The sequence below is a fragment of the Alexandromys fortis genome, unplaced genomic scaffold (genome assembly GCF_014885135.2).
Source record: "Alexandromys fortis isolate MF-2015 unplaced genomic scaffold, M_Fortis_MF-2015_v1.1 scaffold_351, whole genome shotgun sequence".
Taxonomy (NCBI): domain Eukaryota; kingdom Metazoa; phylum Chordata; class Mammalia; order Rodentia; family Cricetidae; genus Alexandromys; species Alexandromys fortis.
In genome coordinates this window covers 681,632-700,121 of record NW_026068251.1, presented here as the reverse complement: position 1 = coordinate 700,121, position 18,490 = coordinate 681,632, and the positions used below count along the sequence as shown (strand labels likewise).

The window sequence follows — 18,490 nt, the reverse complement described above, 5'->3', positions numbered from 1 at the left end:
TGTTTAATTAAAAAGAAAAATGAGGTCAGCTGTCTAATCTGTAACAAACCAAAGGCAAAAGGAAGTAAACTATCTCAATGAGCATAGCTTGCACATGACAACTCAAAGCCTGTAACCAGTGACCCCTACCTCCAACAAGGCCACAACCACCCCACACCTCCTTAAAATGCCACTCACTGTGGTGGACATTTTCTTTCAAACCACCAAATTAGACTCCCTAGCCCCTAAGGGCATGTAACTATATCATAATGTAAAAATGCATTCAGTCAAAATGCAAAAGATCCCACTCTATCACAGTCTAACAACATTTAAACGTCCAAAGTCCAGAGTCTCTTCTGAGTCATGTAATCACATTCACTGTAAAATAAAATAAAAACCAGGTCACATATAATGGCACAGGATACTCATTACCATTCCAAAACACAGGGAAGTGTGGAAATACAAAACAAGACCAAAACCAGCCTGGCAAACTCCAAACTGCATTTCCACATCTGATGTCAAAATCTTCAGAGCTCCACTTCCTTTCAGTTGACTGCAACACACTTCTTTCTCATGGGATGGTTCCACTCCCTGTTAGCAGCTTTCTTCAACAGATATCACTCTGGCATCTCTAATATCTTGGGTTCTCCAAGAAAACACAGGCTTCTCCTTCACAAATTCACACAATAACCCCCCCAGGCCTCTATTCAGAACACCCTTGACACATGTGTGGCCTTAGTCACTTTTCTTATATGAGGAGGAAGGTTCCACATACAGAAAGCTGGTTGTTCTGGAACTTGCTTTGTAGAAAAGACTGGTCTCAAACAAGAGATCTGCCTAGCTCTGCCTTCCCAGTACTGGAGTTAAAAGCATGTATTACTACACCTGACTGTAAGCTTCTTTTTAATTCCTTTCACAAGTTGGAAACTTATCTGGGTGGAATGGTGACCTAAGGTCACCACTACCATTTTTCTATTTCTTAATCTGTTTATCTCCTGGAACACAGAATTCAACTCCATTACACTTACTGGTGCTCTCCTCCTCCTCAAATTGTTCTACATAAACACATGTTCTGTATTTTTTCTTGCTCAACTTGCATGTTACCATTATAAATATTCATTAGAGTTATCACTAATAACTATATGGCAGAGTCTATATGAGGCTGTTTTGAGATGTCTTCTGTTAATGAAATTAACAAATTCCAGATCTTCCCTTTAGCCTCACACAGACACTTTGGACAAGAAAAAAAGCAGCCACATTATTCAACAAAATATCACAAGAACAATCTCTAGGCCACATATTTTCTAACCAATCCAGGTACCAATAGTTAAAATCACTCAGTATCACTCTCTTCCATGCTCCTACTAAAATGTCCCATTAATCAGCACTTAAAGCAGGTAACTACTTTTTAAATCCATAATCCTAAGGTCAATATTCCTTAAAAGAAACATGGTCAGGCCTATCACTGCAATACCTCTGTTCCTGGTATCTAATGCTCGTTAGAGTTCCTATTGCTGTTAAGAGAGCCCATGAAAATGTCAACTTTTACAAAGGAACACATTTAATAGGGATGGCTCACTTATAGTTCAGAGTTTTAGTCCATTATCTTCACAGTAGGAGGGCAGCAGGCAGGCTGACATAGTAATGGAGTTTAGAGTCCTTACATCTTGCTTGATCCAAATGCAACAAGAAGTGGTCTCAGACGCTTGGGTGATATCTTGAGCATAATATGAGACCCAACAAGACCAATGCTCCTCCAACAAAGCTACATCTCCTTATTGTGCCACCCCCTTTCTTGCTATTTTCTTTCAAACCAAAACCATACATGGGATCATGAAATTTGGGGTATTAAGCAAGTTAAATGTTATAATTATAGCTTTTCCCAGGTGGTTGTGGAGATGGTTTAATGGTTAAGAGCACTGGCTACCCTTCCAGGGAACCAAGCTTCAGTTGATAACACACACTTCCTCAAACTCTAGCTTCAGTGGATCTGATACCCTCTTTTGGCCTCCACAGGCAGGAGCATACATACAAGGTACAAACATACATACAGTCAAAATACCTAGGCATTCTTAAAGCTTTTCATCTAGAATTGTGGGATTATAATTTAATGTAAACTCTTTGATATTTTCCTAAGAATTTAAGAGTCTTTCAAGGCTTTTACAACTTTCTTATCTTTATCATGTATACTGTTGTGATTTGTAATGCCATATAAATGCTATGTCATCTTATTTACAACAGTATTTTTCTCTTCAGTATGAATCTTCTGATGTGCTCTAAGAGTTGAACAATCAGTAAAACAAACCTCACATTCTTTGCATACGCTTTCTTTCCTGAGTATGAATTCTGTAATGTGTTCTAAGATTTGAGCTTTGGGTGAAGGACTTGTCACAGTTTTTGCATTTGTAAGATTTCTCTCCACTGTGAATTTTCTGATGTACTTTAAGATATGAGTTGCTAGTGAAATATTTGCCACATTCCTTACAAAGATAAGTTCTCTCTTTAGGATGAATTCTTTGATGTATTTTCAGATTTGAATACCGGGTAAAGTATATGTCACAGGTTTTGCATCTGTAAGTTTTCTCCATAGAATGATTTTTCAGATGTGCTTGAAGAGTTGAGCTCTTAGAAAAAGATTTGTCACATTCCTTGCATCTGTAAGGTTTCTCTCCGGTATGAACTCTCTGATGTCTTTTAAGATGTGAACACTGGGTAAAGGATTTGTCACATTCTCTACATTTGTATGGTTTCTCCCCAGTATGAGTTTTCTGATGTATTCTAAGATTTGAGATCACATTAAAGGATTTGTCACATACCTCACATTTGTAAGGCTTTTCTCCAGTATGAACTCTCTGATGTCTTTCAAGACTTGAGCAATTGGTAAAGGATTTGCCACAAACATTGCACTTGTAAGGTTTCTCTCCAGTATGAATTCTCTCATGTATAACAAGGTTTGCAGGGGAACTGAAGAATTTACCACACTGCCCACACTGGTGTAGTTTTTTCCCTATGTAGATTGTTTGGGGCAAAAGATTATATGCCGAGTTGAAATTGTCACCATATTCTCCCTGTCTGTTTTCTCTCTTTGCAGTGTACAGGCTCTCATCTTGAGAAATGTTGGAATATAAATTTAAAGACTCCTCAGAGTCTTTAGATTTATAAGATTCTTCTTCTCTGTGCATGCTTTCATGTCTATCTAGGTTTGCTGAGTTCATAGAGGCATCAACGTGATTGCTGCACCTGTAGATATTAGAGTTTTCTGTAGCTTCTCTTGTTTTATAAAGTGCATATTTGGAATGGTCATGAAGCATTTTGACAAGGTCATTACAACACTGGCAAGAATCCTTTTCATTCTTCACATGTTGATAGACAGGATCACATATCCAATAGTTCTCTAGAAAAAATACAATTCAGATTACTAGAGCTTGTTCCAAATCAAGCATTTGATAAATGACTGCTTCTTTAATTTTTCTGTTAAGTTGACCTGCAACTATTTTGAATAGAGCTCCCAGTAGTCGACATATTCTTTCACTATAATTATATAGATTCTTACAAAAACAGTGACAGCCTTTGTGGAAGATGAAACAAACATTTGAGAAATCACTAATTAGTCCTTGGGCTAGAGCTTACTAACTGATTATATTAAGAATACACATCTCTATTTTTATATATTTATATACTCAGAAAATGATGAAAAAGAGCTTAATGCAATCCCAAGTTCACAGTGTTTGTATCGATGAACAACAATGAAGAGTATAGCTCAGAAAACCGATTCCTTTTAAAAATAAAGGCTTGCTTAAAAGAAACAAAAGGTTTTTCTTTTTTAGAGATCATAAAAATGTTTTTTCCCACTACCAAACTTTTCAGTCTCTTCTTATTTCCCATGACAGTTTAACAGAGTGTTTACAACTATAAAGTAGTAACATAAAAAGGTTGAGTTAGGGGGGCTAAAGAGATGGCTCAGTGTTCTCTTCCAGAGGACCCTGCTTCAAGTCCTGTCACCCACATGGCAGCTCATGATTGTCTGAAACTCCAGTTCCAAGTAATCTGTCATCCTCACAAGGCAAATATGCAGGCAAAATACCAATGTACATAAAATACAAATAAATAAATTAAAAAAAAAAGAAAGCCTGAGTTAGGAATTCTACAAGCAAACTATGCTTACCCACAGAGATCAGGTTGTTATAATTTTCCAACATCACATCAACATACAAAGCCCTCTGAGCAGAGTCTAGACATTCCCACTCCTCCTGGGAGAAGTTGACAGCTACATCGCAGAATGTCAACAGACCCTGAAAGACAAAGCGCAGTTTGACCAGACAGATTTCTTTTTGGATATAAGGAGATTTAAGGAAATTTGGAAGTGGATGAGTAAAGACCACTATTCAAATAATGATTTCTAACAGTCACTCTATATTGAACGTCCTAACTCTATGAAACAGGATTTACACAATACTCTTACAAGCAATATTTATGAAACCAAAAACAGATTATTGTTTGCACATGGCTATCTGCTATGGATGCTGTGTTTGTGTCATGCAGGATTAGACTGTACCAGTCTCAGAAGGAAAATCTGTGATGAGGAAACACGCTTTTAAATATTGTACCTATAGATAACTTTTTGAATAGTAAACACACTAACAGCACAGGAACAAAATCCAAGTATAAACAGATGGGACTACGTGAAAATAGTTTGTGTACATGAAAGGAAACAATCAGCAGATCACTCAGACACCCACAGAATGGGAGAGAATCTGTACTAGTGACACTTTAGATAGGGACTCATACCTAGAATTTATCAAAAATTACAGAAATTAAATTCCAAGGACATAAAACTGCCAATCAACAAATAGGCAAATGACCTGAATAGATTATATTTCAAAAACAGAAACAAATGGTCAATAAATGCTGCAAAAAGTGTTTAGGATCCCTAAAATGCCATCATAGAAATATAAACATCCCATAGAAACATCATAGAAATATAAACATTGCCTCATCCCAAGGAGAATGACTATCATTCGCCAATCTGATTAACAAATGTTAGAGAAGTGACAAGAAAGGAAACCTTATAAACAGTTATGTGTTGTGTGGGGGGGGGGGTGCAATTTAATAAACTCAAATGGATATCATTTTGAAGATTATTAAATTCTTAAAGCTAGGAGTAAAAGTGGCCTCGGTCCTTTCACTCCTGGGCATAAGGCAAGAAAACTTCACGGTCCACTATAGAGAGTCCCATGTTTACTGTTGCCTATTCACCATAGCAAAGTATTGGAATCAAACTAACCATGCATCTACAAATGAATGGATAACGAATATGGGATACTAGTCAGTTGAAGAGAAAAATATAACAAATATGAAGGAAAATATGAATTTAGAATGTATAAGTGAGGCCATAAAGTGCCACAAGAAATCACATTTTCCCTCATATGCAGAATCTAGTCAATTATATGTTTTGATGAAAACAATGTTTATTATGACACAGTAGAACACAGAGGTAAGAGAACAAAAAAGGTAATTATCAGGTGCTGAGATAGGACTGCATGCAGTTAATGAACACCAGCTATGAAAAAGAATATAAAACATTGTTTTTCTAGTTCTAATTTTGTCACATTTTGGGGGGAGGTAGTAGATAAATAATTACTACAAAATATATTCAAGAGTGAAATATAAAAGTCTATGTGAGGCTCCAGAGCTGCTCTTCCCAATGACTATGTTAACTGTAAACTGTATAAAAGAACATAGAGTTGTACAGTCTTGGGGTCTGGTTAATTTTAGAATGTGAATTTTTTGTTGTTTGCAACTATTTTTCATAATAAAGTTAAAAAAGTACCAGAAGCAGAAAAGCAATGTCTCAAAATATAACATTTCCAGAAAAAAACTGACATGACCAATGACCTGGAACACATGTCCTGGAGAATCAGCCATTTCTTGTTTCTCCTCTTTGAGTTTCTCTTTCAAGAACAACGGATGGCTTGCTGAATAGATGGCTTGCTGCCCTTTCATATAAAGGAGTCAAACAGGAAAAGCAAAATTTAGTAAGGAAAACTGTTCATTAACAATGTAAAACCACATGAAAAAACCCAAGAACCAGGATACCACCAGGTGTCTGGTCAATAGTCTCAAAGCCAGGAGAGCATGAAACCACATTTAAAGCTTATGGAGAAAATCAATGTCAACCATATTAATACTCTCAGATAAAATTGTCCACAAAAGAGGCATAGATTATTTTTTACCAAAACTACCAATGAGAAGCCTTCTTTGAAGTTGTTGGTAACAACTATCTAAGAGACCTACAAGCATTACAGGGTATTGAAAACCCAGAATCCACCAAAAATATTAGAAAAGAAGCAAATGATAACATAACCAAATGAATTCAACAATGTTCAAACACTGAACTGGCCAAAATGTACATATTAAAAAGCTCTACATTGTAGGGTGTAAAATAATGTAAATTTAATATACAAAGATTCTAATTTTCCCTAGTCATGTTCCTAATAAAAAATGTATTTCTTTCAGTAATTTTTTTAAATGAAAATGGATAATATTACCTAAACTGATCACATAAAAAGCGAAATAACTGCAGAGTTTAAAACTTATGTTTTTGGGGACTAGAGAGATGGCTCAGCAGGTAAGAGCACTGGCTGCACTTCCAGGGGTCTTGAGTTCAATTATCAGCAACCACAAGGTGGTTTACAACCATCTGTAATGAGATCTGGGGCCCTCTTCTGGCCTGCAGACACACATGCAGGCAGAACACTGTATACATAATATATCTTTTAAAAAAAATGTGTGTGTATATATATATGTGTGTGTGTACATGCATAATATATATACAAAAATATATATCCTGTCAATAATTGATTTCATATTTAGAGATACAACAAATTGAGAAAGACAGAATTTTTAAGATGCCATAAATATGGACAGTAGTAAAGACTGATGATCATAATTTAAATAGTGACAGAAAAGCCAAGGCAAAGGCATCTAAATGCAAAATAAATAGTATTAGCAAAGGATAGAATGGTTTATGGCATAGACAGTTCTTGAACAACATGGGTACATGCAGTGATATTTCATTTGTATTTTAATAAATAAAGCTTGCCTGAAGTTGAGAGTAAAACAGACCAGGCAGTAGTGACATACATCATTAATCCCAGTAGCCACACTAGTTTGCAACAGAAACCAGGCAGCAGTGGTGCAGGATTTTAATCTCAGCTCTAGAGAGGAATATAATATGGGAGGAGACAGCTTTCTGACAGTCTAATTCTGAGATTCCTGGGGGCAAGATCGCCATTTTGGACTGAGGGAGAGGTAAGGGCTTGGGGCTGGCTGTTTTAATTTTCTTACTGTCAGGCTGAACCCTAACTTGTCTCTGGGTTTTTATTAATCCTGCTACAGGTACATGTCACAAAACCTGGAATTCAGATATCCACAGACATAAAACAGAATACATAAAACATGAAAACTGGCACATTGCCTCATGTTCTTTTCAAACAAAAGACAACCTAGAAGGTCTGTTTTCTCTAAGACTCCAAGCAATTCCTATCACAATCCCATTTGCATGTTTTACAGAAAATAATCCTGAAAGTACCAAGAAACAGCAAAGAGATGGAAAATACTAAGAGGATCAAACTTAGAGGGGATCTCACAGTATATTACATGTACAGTAATCGAAACCACTTGGAATTGTCAGGACAACAGACAAAAGGAGATAGCAATGGGCAGACAGTGTAGACAGAGTTTAACAGTCTATAAATGTATGTCTTGATTTTTATCAAACCTCTATTGACATCATTTTGGGAATGTATACATTAACACTAAAAGGTAGAGAATGTGCTAGAGTATCAAAGCTTAAAACAATCTAAAAACAATAAATAAACATAGAGGTATTAATTTTCATCCTTTTACATAACAAACTAAAACCAAAAAAATGAAAATCACTTAATATTTGTATGACATGATCAGTGATGTACATGAATATGGAGAGTATCACTCATATGCATACTTAAATAAAATTTTATGTGCCTCCTAGTATCAATTCTTTTGCAGAACAGCTCCTTTCAACATACCTTTTATACCTATTAAAGGGATGCTACATTAGGATAACCATGAGATCTTTCTCAGTGGATGGAAGTCTCCAGTATTTTTAGTGAAACAATGTGTCAAAACTGATGTTGTGTCCCATGTCCACATTCACTTGATACCCTTTCCACTCCTTCACCAAACCCTGCAACATACCGGGATCCTTAGACACTGTCTCCTCCCTCTCCATTTTCCAGGGTTTTTTGCTCTGCTCCATAGGTGACCAGGTCTGGGTGATCAGAGAGACCTGCACATGAAAAAGAGATTTTTTTAGGAAGCACCTGGATTTCTAACACTGTACTATACATCATAGACAAAAAGAAAATAAAACAAAGAACTATACAAGTGATTCTCCAACTGTCATGCAATGTCAGAATACTGAGAATATTTAGGAAGCATTTTCAGTTAGTGTAACTGGAATCTCACCTCCAATCACAGCTCAGTCAAAATTCAGATACAGAAATGAAATAAATGATTGGGATGAGAATAATGTACACACTGCTGAGGTTCTGAATTATCCTAGGCCCACCTCCCCAGGGATACACAGGAAGAGAGAACATTTCCTGAAGGTTTTCCTTATTCTTCTCAGGACTGGAGATATGATTTAGTGGTCAAGAGCAGTGACTGCTCTTCCAGAAGATGGGGTTTAACTCAACACACATATTATCTCACAATATTCAGTTAATCCAGGTTCAGTGGATCTGATGTCCTATTCTGGCCTCATCTATGCCCAGGTACCAGGCAGACACATGGTGTACAGAAACACATGCATGCAATATCACCACAAACATAAACACATAAATTCCCAATATTTTGCAGGATTTAATGTTTATAAACCCTGTGATATTTAGACCGTTATTATTAAAGGCAGTCACAAGTTTCTTATCTTTCTGTTTCTATTATGTATACTCTTGAGACACATAAGCAGAGAATTTCAGATAGATGTTACATCACATTATTTACAATGGTATGTTTCTCTCCCGATGAATTTTTTGATGTGCTCTGAAGTAAAAGCATCTAGTAAAATATTTGTCACATTATTTACTACAGTAATGTCTCTCTTCATTAGGAATAATGTTATGTTCTTAAATCTGTTATAGGCAAAGGATTTGTCACATTCCCTACATTTGCAAGGTTTCTCTCCAGTATGCATTTTCTGATGTACTCTGAGAGATGGGATATGAAAGGATTTATCACATACCTCACACTTATAAGGATTCTCTCCAGTGTGGATTCTGTAATACCCTTTAAGTCTTGACTTTCCATATTCTCTGCATTTGTAAGGTTTCTCCCCAGTATGCAATTTCTGGTGGTTATTAAGTCCTGTGGACTGACGAAATGACTTTCCACATTCTTTGCATTTGTAGGGTTTCTCCCCAGTATGAAGTCTTTGATGAATTTTAAAGTGTGAGCGTTGGGAAAAGGATTTTTCACAAACATCACACTTATAGGGCTTCTTTCCAGTATGGATTCTCCGATGTACACTGAGGTTTGAGGCAGTAATAAAGCATTTCCCACATTCCTCACACAGGAATGGTTTCTCTCTGATATAGATTGTTTGTTGCATAGGACTGTAAGCAGAGCTGAAACAGTCGTCATATTCTCCCTGACTGTTGTCTTTCTTTGTAGTGTAGACTCTCTGATTTTGAGTAATGTTGGGACACAAATTTAAAGATTTCTCACAGTCTCTAGATTTGCAAGGTTCTTCTCCAGTGTGCACGCTGTCATGTCTATCTGGGTTTGATAAGTCAGAGGCATCCCTGTGATTACTGCATCTGTAGTTATTAGAGTTTTCTGTCGTTTCACTTGTCCTATAAAGTGCACATGTGGAGGGGTCATGAAGCATTTTGCCAAGCTCATTACATTGACGAGACTCCTTATCAGTCTTCACATGCTGGGGGACAGTGTTACACATGCCATAGTTCTCTGGAAAATGAGTACAATTCAGATTAATAGGGCTTGTTCCAAGACTAATTATTTAATAAATGACTCTCTTCCTATGTTCTCTCTTCAGATAAGTCAACCAGCAACTACTTAGAATAGAGCTCACAGTGCTTGACCTCATTCTTTCACTAATAATTATATGGATTTTCACAGTGAGAGAATGATAGACTTCAAGGAAGTTGAAACAAATAATTGAGGAATCAGAAATTTCCCTTGGGAAGGAGCCCCCTGACTGATTATATATAGAATGCCTGTCTGCATTTTTAAGTATTTTTATCTCAGAAACTGTTAAAGAAGAGTATAATCCAATCCCAGGTTCAGTCTCTTACTAACTAATGTGCAGCAATGAAGATTATATTGCAGAAGACCAAATGTCTTTAAAGATTCAAGACATATATAAAAGCATCAAGGTTGCCCCCCCCCCCAAAAAAAACTACATAGATTCTTCAATAATAATGGATGCAAAGCAAGGATTCTGCCAGACATCAGAGGCTCTAGATCATCATTTTTCAGCCTGTGGGTGGTGACCATCTGAGAAAACATATATGATGGCCTTAGTAACTGAGATATCACTTAGTAGCAAAGTGACAGTCAAGAAGTAGCACTCAAAATAATTTCATGGTCGTGGTCACAACACAAGCTGTTCATTACAGGGTCGTAGCATTACCAACAGTGACAACTGCTGCTCTATATCATTAGTGGCAGGGCTATTACAGAAAGCCATTGCTTTTTCTATCCACCATTGACACACATGCAAGGTAGGCAATTACAGAATAATTCTACTTCATGGATTCACATTAGGTTTATAATTTGTCAAATTATTCCAATATCAGCATACTCACATAAATTGCATTTTGTACTAGTATTGTCTCTATAATTCGGGTGCAATAAGGCTCAATGTCTTCTAACATTTCCAATAGACTGAATGCATCCTGGGGCCAGGATGTTATACTAATTTAAATGATCAGGAATCCTTTTAAGTGGAATTGGATAAAGCAAAATTCTATTTTCAGTCCTTGCTTTCTCTTTCACTTGAAGTCATTACTGTTGTCCTGCTCATTCACTATCCTACTCCAAGTGTGGTTACTCTCTCCTCTCCACATTCCAGGGCCACCTCATGTGCTCCAGATAGGTGACCAGGCTTACCTTGCATACAATAATCCACATATTCTGTGAGGTAGCCCATGACCCCTGCTAGAACTTTTAGAAAGAATACAGACATCTAACAGAGCACTCTGCTCATCACATGAAGAGAACACAAAGTAGAGAAATACAGGAATGACTTCTCAATTGCTATTTCCTATCAGAATCTTCAGCATATTTAGGGAAAATTTTAAGTTACCACACTTCTCACAAGTAAAACAACGGCTAAGGCAATGGTGAACAATCTGCTTTAACATATAGGTAGAAATTGAATATGCTACTGAGTTTCTGATTTCATCATGAAACTAAAAGAGTGCACTGTAGTGATATTGCATTCGTGTGTTAATAAATAAAGCTTGCCTGAACATCAGAGAAGAAAAGTTGCACTGATCAGTCTTACAGACCAGGCGGTGGTGAAAATACCTTTAATTGCAGTGGCCACACTAGTTTGCCAAAGAAACCCAGCAGTAGTGGTGCACACCTTTAATCCTAGCATTAAAGAGGAATGTAACATGGGAAAATACAGCTCTTATACATGGCCTCATTCTGAGATTACTGGAGGCAGGATTGCCATTTTGAACTGAGGCAGAGGTAAGAGCCAATGGATGACTGTTTTGCTTTTCTGACTTTCAGGTTGAACCTTAATTTCTGTCTCTGGGTTTTTATTAATCATATTACAATACATGACACCTCTAAAATGAAAAATGTTAAAAAAGCAAAAAACAAATACCAAGAAAAAGAACTTTTCTGCTACCTCACGTTTCCTATTGCCTTCAACGCAGTCTAATAGACAGTTCATAACCTATAAAGCCTGAGTTGAGAATTCTACAAACAAATGTTCTCACCCACAGAGACGAGGTTTTTGTAATTCTCCAACATCACATTAATGTACAAATTCTTCTGAACAGAGTCCGGGTATTCCTTTTGCTCCTGGGAGATGTTCACATTCACACCCCGGAATATAAACAGACCCTGAAACAAAAGGCACAGTTTAATCACATGACATCAGGCACAGAAGTACTCCTTGATATAAGGAGACTAGTGGAAATCAGGACTATAAATGGTGAACAAAGACAATTACTCAAAGAAATGATTTCTAATAAAGTCCCACTCAATAATGAACGTTCTAAGTTTGAAAGCAGTATGACATAATAGTTTCACAAGCATATCTATGCAAGACGACACACATTTGAGTTATGAACACAGTTATCTATATGCTATGGATGTTGTGTTAGAACACATAAGATGATATTGTCCATGTGTAGCTTTGGAGCCTGTCCTGAAACTCGCTCTTGTAGACCAGGCTGGCCTCGAACTCACAGAGATCTACCTGTCTCTGCCTCCTGAGTGCTGGGATTAAAGGCATGCACCACCACCACCCGGCGGGACATGTACTTTTTTAATGCAGTACCTGAAGATCATGCTAAAACACTGATACTGAATCAATACTGTCCGTACTTGGGTCTTAGATGACTCTATCCTAACAGGATCAGTTGGGGTGTTTAGATTCCAGGGTCAAAGCCCCTTCATTAAATAGCAAAAGGATAGATACAGAAGGCATAATTCGTGATTGACTGGATAGTCAAAGACTTTGGAATTTCCCCAACAGTAACAAGGTGTGTTACTCTGCATACTACAAATTTTAACTTTAATATATAAGGTCAAGTAGTCTATAGACTTAATTTCATAATAATATTGAGCCATTTTCAATAGAAAAATCAGCATCAGTCACATTTGATATAATTCAAATTTTTCTATAAATATTAAGAAGCTGACTTAAACAAGTATCAATCTCAGAAGTTTTGAAGAACATTTCACTTCAACCGCAGAATTGTAAAAGTTGATGAAAGTCTTAAAAATACAAATAATGTTTATGTTACAGCTCAGCATGTACACATAAGTGTAGTTACTTTGGATGCATTCTGGAGTGACATGGATTTCCTGTCAGTAAATGAAGATATTAAATTCTATCAGAAATATATTAGATTCTTATCTTACACAATGTATATTAATCCATGCAAAATAAATAAAAAAAAAACTCATTTAGAACCAGGCAAACAGAAACCAAGAAAACCTGGGGACTACACATTGGGACACTGCTGTGGGCAAGAACTTATTGACTAGAAAGAACAACAGCCTAGGAACTAACCCAACTATTAACAGATGATTCTCCATAAAGATAAAGACTTTTAATACATCAACAGAAATAATCAGCAGATCACATAGACACTACAGAGAACGGTAAAGAATCTGTACCAGTAGCATTCTGGATAGTAGCTCATACCTAGAATCCACTGAGAATTGCAGAAATTAAATTTTAAGGAAATAAAACTGAAATCACCAAATGAGAAAATAAATTGAATAGACAGTTTTCAAAGATCGAAAGCCAAACAGTCAATGAATATGGCAAAACATGTTCAGGATCCCTAAAATTCACCCAGAGGAATGCAAACTAAACCTACTCTGACATACTGCCTCACCCCAGGAAAAACGGCTGTCATCAACTAACCTGACAACAAATGGTAGAGAGGATGTGGAGAGAAAGATACCCTTATTCAGTGTTGGTGTGTGGGGGAGGGGATGCAAATTAATACACTCAAATGTAAATCAGTTTGAAGATTATTAAACAATTAAAAATAGAACTAATATATGACCCAGTTATTGGCTCCTGGTCATATCCCCAGGGAACTCCACACCCCCTGAGATATTTATACCTGATGTTTACTACTGCTTATTCAAAAAAGAAAAGCACTGGAATCAACCTAACTGTCTATCAACAGATGAATGAAATGGTATAAATATACTGTGAAGTACCATTCACCTAAAGAGAAAAATTAATAATAACGTGCAGAAAAACAGTTGGACTTAGAACGTGTAATAGTTACTGAGGTCATACTGTGTCAAAAAAAACCATGTTTTCCCTCATATGCAGAATCAAGCCAATGAAATGTGTTTATAGAAAGAATATGCATTTGGTCACAGAATAACACAGAGAAAAGAGAAGAAACATTAAGTATCAATACTGAGGTAGAACTGGATGCAGACAATGAACATCAGTTATGAAAAAGATATAAAACTGAGTGCTTTTTTCAGGGTAATTTTTTGGTTTTTGATGGTAGATAAGTACAACTATATTGGATATTAAAACTATAAAATCCCATATGAGGCTCCAGAGCTTCTGTTCGCAGTGACTACTCTAACTGTACAAAAGTACACTGAGTTGTACAGTGGGCCTGCTTAATTTCAACATGAGATTTTTGTGTTTGTTGGTTTTTATGTTTGTAATATTTTTCATTGGAAAGCTAAAAAAAAGACAGAAGCAGAAAATGAAAGGCTTCAAAGTTTCTCAAACTACAACATTTCCATTAAAAAAGGAGGGCATGACTACTGACCTGGGGCACGTTTATTGGAGAATCAGCCATTCCTTTCTGATTCTCTTCTTTGAGTTTCTCTTTCAGGAACAACGGATGGCTTGCTGAATAGATGGCTTGCTGCCCTTTCACATAAGGAGTCAAAAAGAAAAAATTAATACTGAAAGTGATTACAGAACAATGTCAAACCACACAAAAAAATTCAAGAATCAGAATATGACCAGGTGTCTCACTGAAAGACCTGGATAAATCCAGGTATCTCCAAAGAAAGCCCTGGATAAATCCATGTTCCCTTCCCCCCCCCCCAGCAGGAAGAAAATAGCCAAAAATCTAAGCAGGAAGAGAAGAATCAGGAATCTAGCATTAGCTGGTTCAGTGACTGTGTTTCAGGAACTAGCTGAAGATAAAGTTAGATTATAATCTTGAGAATAATCTTGAGAAACAGGGAGTTTCCCCCTTGTGATTATCATTGGTATTTTTGGAATACTGTGTTTTAGGAACTAGCTGATTATGACCTTGGGAGTGGTCTTGGGAGAGGCAGGGAGTTAGTTGCCCCCTTGTGTTCATCACTGGTATTTTCGGAATTTTCTGTGACACCCTCCCTTGTCCCTTTTGGATCACTGGGCTGTGGTTTCTTCATGGTCACTCGGGGTCGAACTCACCCCCTGCGTGGGTTATGAGTCTCGGCCCTAGCGCACTGGTTCCCATCTCATCGGATTAAAGCCTCGTACCTGTGGACAATAACCTTGAGAGAACAGAACTCTCTGGTCTCTGGTTGGTGGAAACAGGCTCACATTTTCAGGTCTCCCCTCTCCTCCCTCTCCTTCTCTGATCTACATCAAAGGTGGGACCTTTGTTTGAGGTGGAAGCACAATAACCATGAACAAATTAGAGCCAAGTTCCAACTCTCTGACCTTTAATTACCCTGAAAATAGGCTCCATTTTCAGGACTCCACTTTAGTTGCTGGTCACTGCTGTCCAAGATACTCAACTAATTAATTATAGGCTACTGCTGTTGTCCAAGTTTGCCTCCCAGAAGTAGCTGAGCACCTATTGTTGAAGACACCATGTACTTTGGACAAAAAACTCAGGACTCAAGATGATTATAACCTAAACCTCCTCTCTGGGAACTAGCTTTCATGATATCAAAAGGCAACAAGCATCCTTTCAAAGGTGGGAGCCAACCAACAGTCCTAGCCAGCTATGACATCTATGAACCACAACAATGATCTACAATGAACGATAACCCTAAAGCTGCAAGTGCAGCACACAAACCTTGATGGTAACCAACAGCTTCAAATTGGATTTAAGACCCTCTCAACAAGAGGGAAATCATGCCTGGCACTAGAAACCTAGCTAGTTTCCCTAACGTTACTGAAGTCAAGGATCTTCAAGGAGAACCTACAAGCACTACTTTACTAAAACAGCATAATCCCTAACTGCATAAATATTTTCCTTACTCCCACAGATTATTGTAGCCCTCATTCCTCATCAAGGGAAGTTCCTTTGGAATTCATGGAAATTATTATAAAAAACAATCAGTCAAAACGCAGACTTGTGATGCTCAATCACCACTAACAGACAAGAAACAACTTCAAGCTCAGAAATCACTGAGAAAGTGGGGCAAGAAGATTATAAGAGCCAGAAGAATAAGACATTTGCTGTGATGTTGTGTTTCCTAGAAATGTCAGAGAAGCTACACGCACAAACATGGCTGCCTAATCATGAGCAGAATAAGGCCAACACCAAGAGACATGCTAACATGGACGGAAGAAAGCTCACTAGGCCTCAACCCTAGTCAAACACTAGGGAATTCCGAGAACTGGAGAAATAGAGAAGAGTGCACCATGTGGTTATCCAATACCAAATGTTCATCCCTGAAAACATACAGACTGAGTAGGTATTTTTTTACACACAAACATACAACAATGAAAGAAAAAGGTTATTAAAAATAATACATGTGTAAAACCAAATTTATAGATCATTTAGATAAAAACAATTTATAATATTTTCTAGTATTGCTACTCACATAAGTAAAGTTAATAGGTTCCCAAAGAGATGGCTCAATGGTTATGAGAGCATGTTGGTCTTGCAGAGGAGACAGTTTCTATTCCCAGACCCTACATACTGGCTCACTTGTGTCAATAACTGCAATTCTAGGATGGATATTGTAATTATTCAGGCACAAATAAGGCTGCACTTCCGAGTTTTAAAGCCATGCACGTGCAGACAAGCCTGCAGGCAGAAGTGCCTGAATGTTAAAGGGCCCCGCATGATCCACATGTGCACATGTGTGGTTACATACACGTATGTCTCAGCTAAACCCTTGCGCACATGCAAGAGTGTAGGGATAAGCCCTCCCCTTGGGGGCGGGCTGCCCTCAGGCGTTTGTTTACTGATATATTGGGCGGGCAAAAGCTGCGCGCCCCTTCCTTCCCTTCCTCTCCTGTCTCCGCTGGCTACTCCGCTGGAACCTTGGTTTCGTGAGTCTGGTTTTGTTATTAAATTTGTTCAAATATCTATTACCGTGGTGATTTATTAATCGGACCGCTGCACAAGAGCTCTGTCATCTGTGTATGACATAGCCACATCAACCCCGTGTGCATGTGCTAGGCAGGCTTTAAAAGCCTCCATCTTCCTCTCTCTGCACACCGATTCCCCAGGCCTGTACAAGACCCCCCACTATAAATGTCTAAGCGAGTTTGATGCCTGTTTTGTAGTTCCTTCTCAATTGCACCAGGTAATTTCATTGATGCTGTGAGACTCGGGAGGCTCTTCCGCCCCAAACCCCTCTCCCAGGGTCGAGATCCAGAACTGCTTATTTTTTTTTCCATAACAACCACATGTTCCATATGCCTTAACACAATTTCTCTGCACAGTACCAGCTTCAATTGGTTAGTTTTCCCCATTCTGGTCAGCTTAACTGTATCTCCAAACCCGAGGAATTGACCTTTGAGCTCCTGGCAATCTTCTGGTGTTCCTAGAAACGGGGGATGGGGGTGGTGGAGGGGGAGAGAAGGCCCCAATCATGGTCTTTAAGGCTACGATTGACTCCTTCGATGACATTCATCTCTGTATTGCTTCCCTTAGCTAAAATTATGTTTTGATGGCCCAGGGCTGGTCCTCCCATGACTGAAGGCCCAGGGTACATCAGATTCTTCTTTCTTTTTTCTTTTTCTTTACTTTTTCTCCCCTCGATGTTAAATGCTGCTCAAAATGGCCACTGGCCCTCTAGCTTCTGAGTCACGGCAACCAGATGCAGTCATGCTATAGCACTCCACTCAGGGGGCAGAGGACGCTCACCCGTGGGTCCTGCAGTGTTCATGCTGATAAACACCCTGCCTGTACAGGAGAGACGTCTCACTGTAGGCCTTGTGGTGTCACCATTTTTCAAAGGTTTTCACAGTTTCAGCTATGGGTAGCAAGCCATCCAAGCCCATCAATCCAGCCTCCCCCGGCCTTAATACCCTACTTACAGATTCCCATACTTTTCCATCTTTGTTCAAAAAAATGGCCTCGTTACAATTTAGATAGCAATCTAAAGTGGCCACCTACCACCACCTTTAATCCTGCTATTTTATGGGAGCTTTCTAACTACTGTCAGGACAGACAAAAGGAAGGAGTTTCCTTATATCCAAGCATTTTACTATCTAAGCCCTAAGCCTAAGCCCTCTGTCCTTGCAAGTTGTTTGCCTGCTCAAGTTGTGTTCCTGGCTATGCCATCTAAACTGAAAGAACCCTCCACTTCTGGTCTGGACCCAGCTAACAAACCCCCGCCTTTTCAACCTCAGCAGGCAGCTATAGCCGTCCCTTCAGTCCCTACCCATTCCTTCAGTCCCTACCCATTCCTTCAGTCCCTACCCCTGTTCCTTTACCTCCTACTGTCATCCCTCCAGCTACTACCCCCATTCCTTCAGCTACTGCTCTGGACCCCGCTAAGGAATCCACACCTCAGCAGACAGATACTTCTG

The 18,490-nt window shown here is 38.2% G+C and overlaps 1 pseudogene; it reads right to left on the bottom strand.

The window, feature by feature from the left end:
• Positions 1-6: 6 nt before the first annotated feature.
• On the bottom strand, positions 7-14,644 carry LOC126494180 (zinc finger protein 54-like; annotated as a pseudogene).
• Positions 14,645-18,490: the final 3,846 nt, after the last annotated feature.